The sequence below is a fragment of the Trichosurus vulpecula genome, chromosome 9 (assembly GCF_011100635.1).
Source record: "Trichosurus vulpecula isolate mTriVul1 chromosome 9, mTriVul1.pri, whole genome shotgun sequence".
NCBI lineage: Eukaryota > Metazoa > Chordata > Mammalia > Diprotodontia > Phalangeridae > Trichosurus > Trichosurus vulpecula.
The window spans coordinates 85,570,147-85,577,611 of NC_050581.1; the positions used below are offsets into that span (position 1 = coordinate 85,570,147).

Below are 7,465 nucleotides of genomic sequence, written 5' to 3' on the forward strand. Positions count from 1 at the left end.
CTCTAGAAAAAAAGTTGTTTTCTCTTGTCAAATCTCTTAGAGCAAGCAGGGTTCTTAACTTAGAGTGCATGAACATTTTTTTTTTTGGTAAATAACCATATTTCTCTATAATTGACTTCCTTTGTAATCCAATGTATTTTATTTATGCATTTAAAAACGTTATTCTGAGAAGGGTTGTGTAAACTTCACCAGATTAACAAAAGGGTACATGACACGAAAAGGGTTAAGAGACCTTGTTTAAGGGATGAGGTCCATGGACCTGATTAAGCATCTATCACTATATGGACAAAATGTATTGAGCACAACTGTTGGTAAGGCAAAAAGCCAGATAATAACCCGAAGTCTGTTTATTTTAATTGTAAAAAATGTGAGATGTGCCTGGATAAGTCACTCTTCTTTGCCCAAATATACTCAAATATGTAACTGTTAGCTAATATAACTTGGCAAGAAAGCACCATTCTATATGACTGATACAACTTATAACTGTTAGCTAGTATCACTTATCAAAGGGAAAAAAAGATAGCAATGGGGGGGTGAAGTCAAAGGTGGCAGAACACATGAACTGTTCCAGTCATCAATCTCCATAGGATTGTCAACTTCTTTGTGTAATCTGGGAGCAGTTTGTATTGGTTCTGGAGATTTGCCATTCCTTGGCTGTAGACTATAGATTCACTGACAGCCAAAGCATCTTTGCCTGACATCATCTGGCTATCGCGAGATGATATTACTGGTTCTTGAACTACCCAAACCACCTGTGGCTGCCCTTGAATTACAAAATCTTCACATTGTCATCCCTTTCTGTATCCTTCTGTGTGTGTGTGTGTATGTGTGATGGCCACTGTATTGAGTAATTTAACTATAAGTACAGCAAGTAAACTATATGATGAAAAATAGGTACAGATTTACTATTGACTGTTAAAGCAAAGGTTTATGATGCATGTATCCCTATAACAAGGGATAGGTCAGCTTACTATGTAACCTCAGACAATGTTATCTCATTTATATGGTTCTTAGTGTTTTCTCAACTATAAAAATAACAGACTTGGATATGATGACTTCTGAAATCCCTCATTTTTTGAAATCTTCTGTTCTCCTTGGGAAGTACTGATGCTTTACAGAATAACTGAAAGTGATAAGAAAACTATATGCTAGTTTCCTTATTGGCATGAGAAATAAGGAACCACATATAAGGAACGATAATGTGGGTAAACCATTGACCCAAACCACAATTGCATTTTTACGTAATTTGGGTTCAATATTGCAAGTATCTCACAAATCATTCTCTTTGGTTTGTGACCCTGTCTGGGATTTCTCATGAGAACATCAGGGGATTTAACTCATGTATAGGTCTCTAAAGAAAAAAATGAAAGGGCCCTCTACATTCATGAACGCACTCAGAATAACAATATATGTAATTTAGGACAGGTTTTCTATAACCAGACAAAAACACAAAACAAAAACAACTCATACCACAGACCATAAACAGTCAAGATAATGCTGTACCAATAACACTTCCCTAAGGGCTGAGATGCCCCTATGAGAGGCAAATCCTCAGGGTCATGAGAGAGTTGACCCTTCTCACTATAGTGATCCCCATTTTCCCAAGGACATATACAAGGAAAGGAATGGAATAAGCATTTATATAGTACCTGTCAGGCTCTGTGGAAAGCACTTACTAATATCATCTCTTTTGAGCTTCACAACGACCCTGAGAGATAAGTCTTATTATGAACCTCATTTTACAGTTGAGGAAACTGAAACAAACAGAAGTAAAGTGACTTGCCCAGGGTCACACAGACAGTAAGTATCTGAGGACTGCCCCACTTAGCTACCTATCTAATCACCGCAGCCTTATAGAACTAATCTGGTTGCCCACACACCCAAAGGGGAAATCAGATGGAGCTGATAAAGTGCTGATCCCTTCCCCCTCCCTCAAACATATACACTAGTGGTTTGCTTCTTTGCATTTGTAAGGTTAATGGAACAGAATAATGGAATATAAGATCTTCCCTACGTATGTGATCATATGTATTCCCTTTTTTCCTTGGAACAGGGGCTGTGTTCCCAGGTCTAAAGGTATACAGGTATTTCAACCCCAGATATCTTGCTGCTTTGAGCTCTGGCCCAGTTCACAGCTGTGATACATTCTGAGTCACATAGAGTCCATTGCAGGAGGAACTTGCCTAAGGGGAAGCTTGCTGAAGGGAAGTTTGCTTACTGGGAGGCTTGCTTGCAGGAAGGCTTTCACACTTTTTAGTACTGAGCTAATTGGGCACTAAGTCATGAGGGTTGTGATGCTTTCTGGCTCTGAGCCTATTAGCCAAAGTGTATATACATTCTGAGGTGTGATTTTGCTTTGGGGCTCACTCCTGGGAAGAATGTTTGCCTGAGGTCTTTGTGATTTGGCCAGACAAGACTCTGGGTGGCCATTGTTAAGGAGCTCTCCACTTTTCAAATCCAAATGTTGGCACTCCCTGTCTGGTGACTATGTATCTATTACTTTGTTTAGACAGTAGAGCGCTGTCTGTTAGATCTCTGTGCTAATTTCTCTCTGTATCTTCTCCACATTCAGGGTGCTGACCTTTCCCCTGAACTAGTGAATGACCTTTACCTTCTTTAATATCTTTAATTGAATATCTTTAATTAAAATTAAATACCTTTAAGACCTTTAATATCTTTAATTAAAATAAATTATTAACCCTTTGAAGCTGTCTTTCCTTTAGAAAAGCAGATCAAAGAACCGGCAGTGGCAAGCCAATCTGGATGTGCAAGGGTGCTTGCCAATACAGCATTATGGTTCTACTCTTTGCTGCCCCTTGGCTCTGGCATCTGCTTGGTTCTAGTAGCTCCTCCACTTGGTCTGGGAACTTAGTGTTATCAAGGGATTCTTCTTCCTTTTTTCCAGGAGCTTTGGCCCAGGATGGACTTAGTCTTTAGGAACACTGGCCCTCAAATCCCTCTACTTTTCCAGGAACTCATCTGTTCTTATTGCTGTCGAGTCTTCACACTCTGGGATCTTAACCCAATAGCTACTTATGGCTGGGTTACTACCCTTGGCTGCTGCCATCTCCCAAACCATATGATGCCCTTTTACTTTGAGGATAAGGGGTCTTGCAGATACTCAGGTTTCTCTTCCAGAGAAGTGATCTTTGCCTGAAATCCCTCTCTAAAGGACATTTCTCTTTATTAGTTCAATTTCAGTCTCTATGTTTGCCCACCTTTTAAAAGGCCAAATCCAAGGGTGGGGCTTAGATATCTAGATAGTCATGATTCAATCATCCTTAATTGGGCATTAATGAGGAAGCTTCTACCTAGTATAGAGAAACATTTTCAAGGCTTTATCTATTAATGACAAGGAAGACCCAGGACAATACCTGAGGGCATACTCCATAACATGTTAATTTCTTTACTGGCATTTTCTTCTCTCCTGGTACACTGTGCCCTGCTCAAGAGAATTCTGATCATTAGAGAATTCAATTGCTATCAATGTATCTTTAAGTTAAAGAGAAGCCAAACTCTGTTCTATATGATAATAATAATAGCCAGGGCTAGCATTTATACAGAGCTTTTAGACTGCAAAGCACTTTACAAATATTCTCATTAAATCCTCAAGACAGCCCTGAGAGGTAGTTATTGTTACTGTCCCTACTTTTCAGATGAGGAAACTGAGGCTGAAAGAGCATAAATGACTTATCCAGGGCCTCACAGCTGATAATTGTCTGGGGTAGAATTTGAACTCTGGTCTTTCTGAAACTAAGTCCAGAACTCTAGCCACTGCTCCCCCTGGCTGCCTATGTTTTGAGCAATGGACTAGAATCCGATTTGTTTTTGTTTTGGTAAATAGTATTCTTTTTAAATTACATATAAAGATAGTTTTCAACATTCATTTTTTTAATAAGATTTTGAGTTTCAAAGTTTTTCACCCTCCCAACCTGCTTCTCCAAGATGCCAAGTAATCTTACATATGTTATACATGTGCAATCATGTAAACATATTTCCACATTAGTCATGTTGTGAAAGAAGAAACAGAACAAAGGGGAAAAGCCACAAAAGAGTGAAAATAGTATGCTTCAATTTGCATTCAGACTCCATAGCTCTTTGTCTGGATGTAGATAGCACTTTCCAGCATGAGTCTTTTGAAATTGTCTTGGATCATTGTATTACTGAGAAGAGCTAAGTTAATCATAGGTGATCATTGCACAATGTTGCTGTTACTATGTACAATGTTCTCCTGGTTCTGCTCACTTCACTCAGCATCAGTTCATGTAAGCCTTTCCAGGTTTTTCTGAAATCCACCTGCTCATCATTTCTCATAGCACAATAGCATTCCTTTACATTCCTCTATCAACTTATTCAGCCATTCCCCAATTGATGGGCATTCTCTCAATTTCCAACTCTTGTCACTAGAATATGATTTCTAACATCTAACGGCTAGTGCTTTAAGGTTTATACAGCGATTTCATTAAAACAAACCTGTGAGGTAGGTAGTGCCAATATTACTATGTCCCTTTTACAGATGTGAAAACTGAGGCTCAGTAGGAACAAAGAATTTTTACAAAGTCTTTCATGCTTTACTTGTGGGAAAGATGGAGAGACACAGGCTAGATAACAGTACAGTTAGGTGAATTTAGAACTGACTGAATGGCTAGACCCAAAAAGTAGCCATTAATGGGTTGATGTCACCTTGGAGGCAGATCTAGTGATTTGTCCTTGGCCCTGTACTAACCAACCTTTTAAATCTAAGATTTGCCTGAAGGACCTGATGGCTTAATTGATGAATTTGCAAATGACACGAATCTGGAAGGAACAGTGAGCATGTTTGATGACAGAGACAAGATCCAAAAAGATCTAAACAGGTTAGAATGGTAGGCCAAACTGAGTAACAAAGTGTAACTGACATAAATGTAAGGTTTCCATTTGGTTTTAAAGAATCAATTTTACAAGTATAGGATGTGGGAGATGTGAATAGACAACAGATCGTGTGAAAAAGATCTGAGGGTCTTAATGAACTGCAAGCTCAGTATTCTCCAAGAGGTCTTTCTTCTAACCTCCTCATCTCATACCACTCAGATTTCTTCCACCACTATCTCCTCCTTCACTTCTCACATGAAGAGGTGGCCCATTTTCCTTACCAAGGCCAATCCTTCTATATGCAGTCGTGATCTCAGTCCCTCCCATTTTCTCTAGCCATTTGCCCTCCACTACCTTACCTTTTATCTTTCTAATCTTTGATGTCTCCATATCTGCTCCTTTCCTGCTGCCTACAAATATGCCCATTTCTTCCCCCTTAATCAGACCATCTTCTCTAGCTATCATATCATATCTCTCCCTACCTTCTCAGATAAACTCCTTAAGAAAGCTGCATGTGGACAAAGCAGCAGCAGTATGAGTGAGCTGCATAGCTAAGATGTGCGACTTCACATAGGATCAGACAGCAGAGTTCAAGGAGGCCTTCCAGCTGTTTGACCAAACATGGATGGAAAGATCTTATACAGCCAGTGTGAGGACATAATGCAAACCCTGAGCCAGAACTCTACCAATGCTGAGGTGCTCAAGGTCTTAGGGAATCCCAAGAGTGATGAGATGAATGTGAAGGTGCTAGACTTTGAACACTTTCTGCCAATGCCACAGACCATAGGAAAGAATAAGGACCAGGGAACAGATGAAGACTATGGAGATGGGCTTTGGGTGTTTGATAAAGAAGGGAATGGCACAGTCATGGTGGGGCTGGGTGAGAAAATAACAGGAAGAAACGGAAGTGTTGGTGGCAGGGCGAAAGGACAGCAACAACCGTATCAGCTATGAAGAGCTAGACTGGGTGGTGCTGAATGGCTGAGAACAATTCCCCTTTCCACAAAGGATTCCCTAACTTTCTCAGTGTGAAATAATCCTCTTGCCCCTGAAGCAAGTAGCTACATTTTCAGGGTTACCAGCATCCTTACTTCCATCCAACACCCACCAGATGTCCTCTTTGGCCTATTTGCTCTCTGCTTTCACCAAATAAACTTACTATCTGCTCCCAAAAAGAAAGAAAGCCATGTGTGTTTAGGGTTTCCATTTCTTTTTCCTCACTGTCTTTTTAAAATTCTCAGTAATCTGGCATCTGACCTCATTATTCAACAGAAAATGTTCTCTCCAAAGTTAACAGTAATCTCTTAATTACCAAATCTGATGGCCTTTTTCTCAATTCTCATCCTTTCTAACCTCTCTGTCTCACTTTCACATGAATACTCTCTCTTTGCCAGGTTTTCATAATGCTTCCCTTTTCTGCTCCTCCTCCTATCTGTCTGTCTGCTCATTCACTTTCAGTTTCTTTTGCTGTATCTTCATCTGTGTCATGCCCAATAACATGCTTATCCGTAAAGCTATGTTCTAGGTCTTATTTCGTTTCCCCTTTATACTGTTACTTGGCGATCTTATCAGCTCCCAGGGGTTCAGTGATCATCTTTATGTATATGATTCCCAAACATCCACACACATAACATACATATCTTCCTTCATAGATACATACATCTGTACACATACATACATAAATACATATAGCTAATCCAAGTCTCTCTGCCGAGCTTTAGTCTCATATCCCAAATTGCCTAGATGTTTCTGAGGTAGCTGAAGCTCAACATGTGACTCAAACAAAATTCATTATCTTTCACCCCAAACCCTCTCCTCTTCTGACAAGAGAACCACCATCCTCACAGTCTTGAAGGGCTCATAACCATGGTGTCATGCTCAATTCCTCAGTTTCACTCACCCTACACATACAGTCAGTTACCATATTTTTTTAATTTCTACCTTCACAACATCTCTTCTCTACGTCCCCTTGTCTCGCCTCATGCTGTCCATACCTCTTGCCACCTCTTGCCACCACTATGGCTTTCTAATTGATCTCCTTACCTCAAGTCCCTCCCTATTCCAATCTCTCCTCCAATCAGTTGCTAAAGTGATTTCCCTAAAGGTTAGGTCTGCCCACATCCCGTCCCCTGAACCTACACAATGAACTCCAGTGGTTCTCTGTTACTTCCAGGAGCAGATATAAATTCCTCTGGCATTTAAAGCCCTCCACAACCTACCTTTTTAATTTTTTCACACTTTCTCCCCTCCAGCTACTCTGTGATCGCATCACTGTTTCTTGCACATGACATTCCATCTCCTGGCCTCACCCTTCCACGCCAGGCTTTGCTTCCATGCATAAAATACTCCCCATTCCTCCCTCTTAGTTTGCCCAGCTTCCTTCAGTATTCAGTTCAAATCCCACTTTCTGCTAAAGGCCTTCCCCTCTGGGGTTACCTTCCACCTACTCTGTGTACATTTTGTATGTATACTATCATTTTCATATTGTCTTCCCCATTAGAATGTAAGCTCCAAGGGCAGGGACTGTTTTTACCTTTCTATGTATCTCCACTGTTTAGCATAGTGTCTGACACATTTTAATAAATGCTTGATGACTAACAAACCAAATCAGTAG

The 7,465-nt window shown here is 40.2% G+C and overlaps 1 pseudogene; it reads left to right on the forward strand.

The window, feature by feature from the left end:
* The first annotated feature begins 5,407 nt into the window (after positions 1–5,407).
* LOC118831923 lies at positions 5,408–5,836 on the forward strand (annotated as a pseudogene).
* The last annotated feature ends 1,629 nt before the right edge of the window (positions 5,837–7,465 follow it).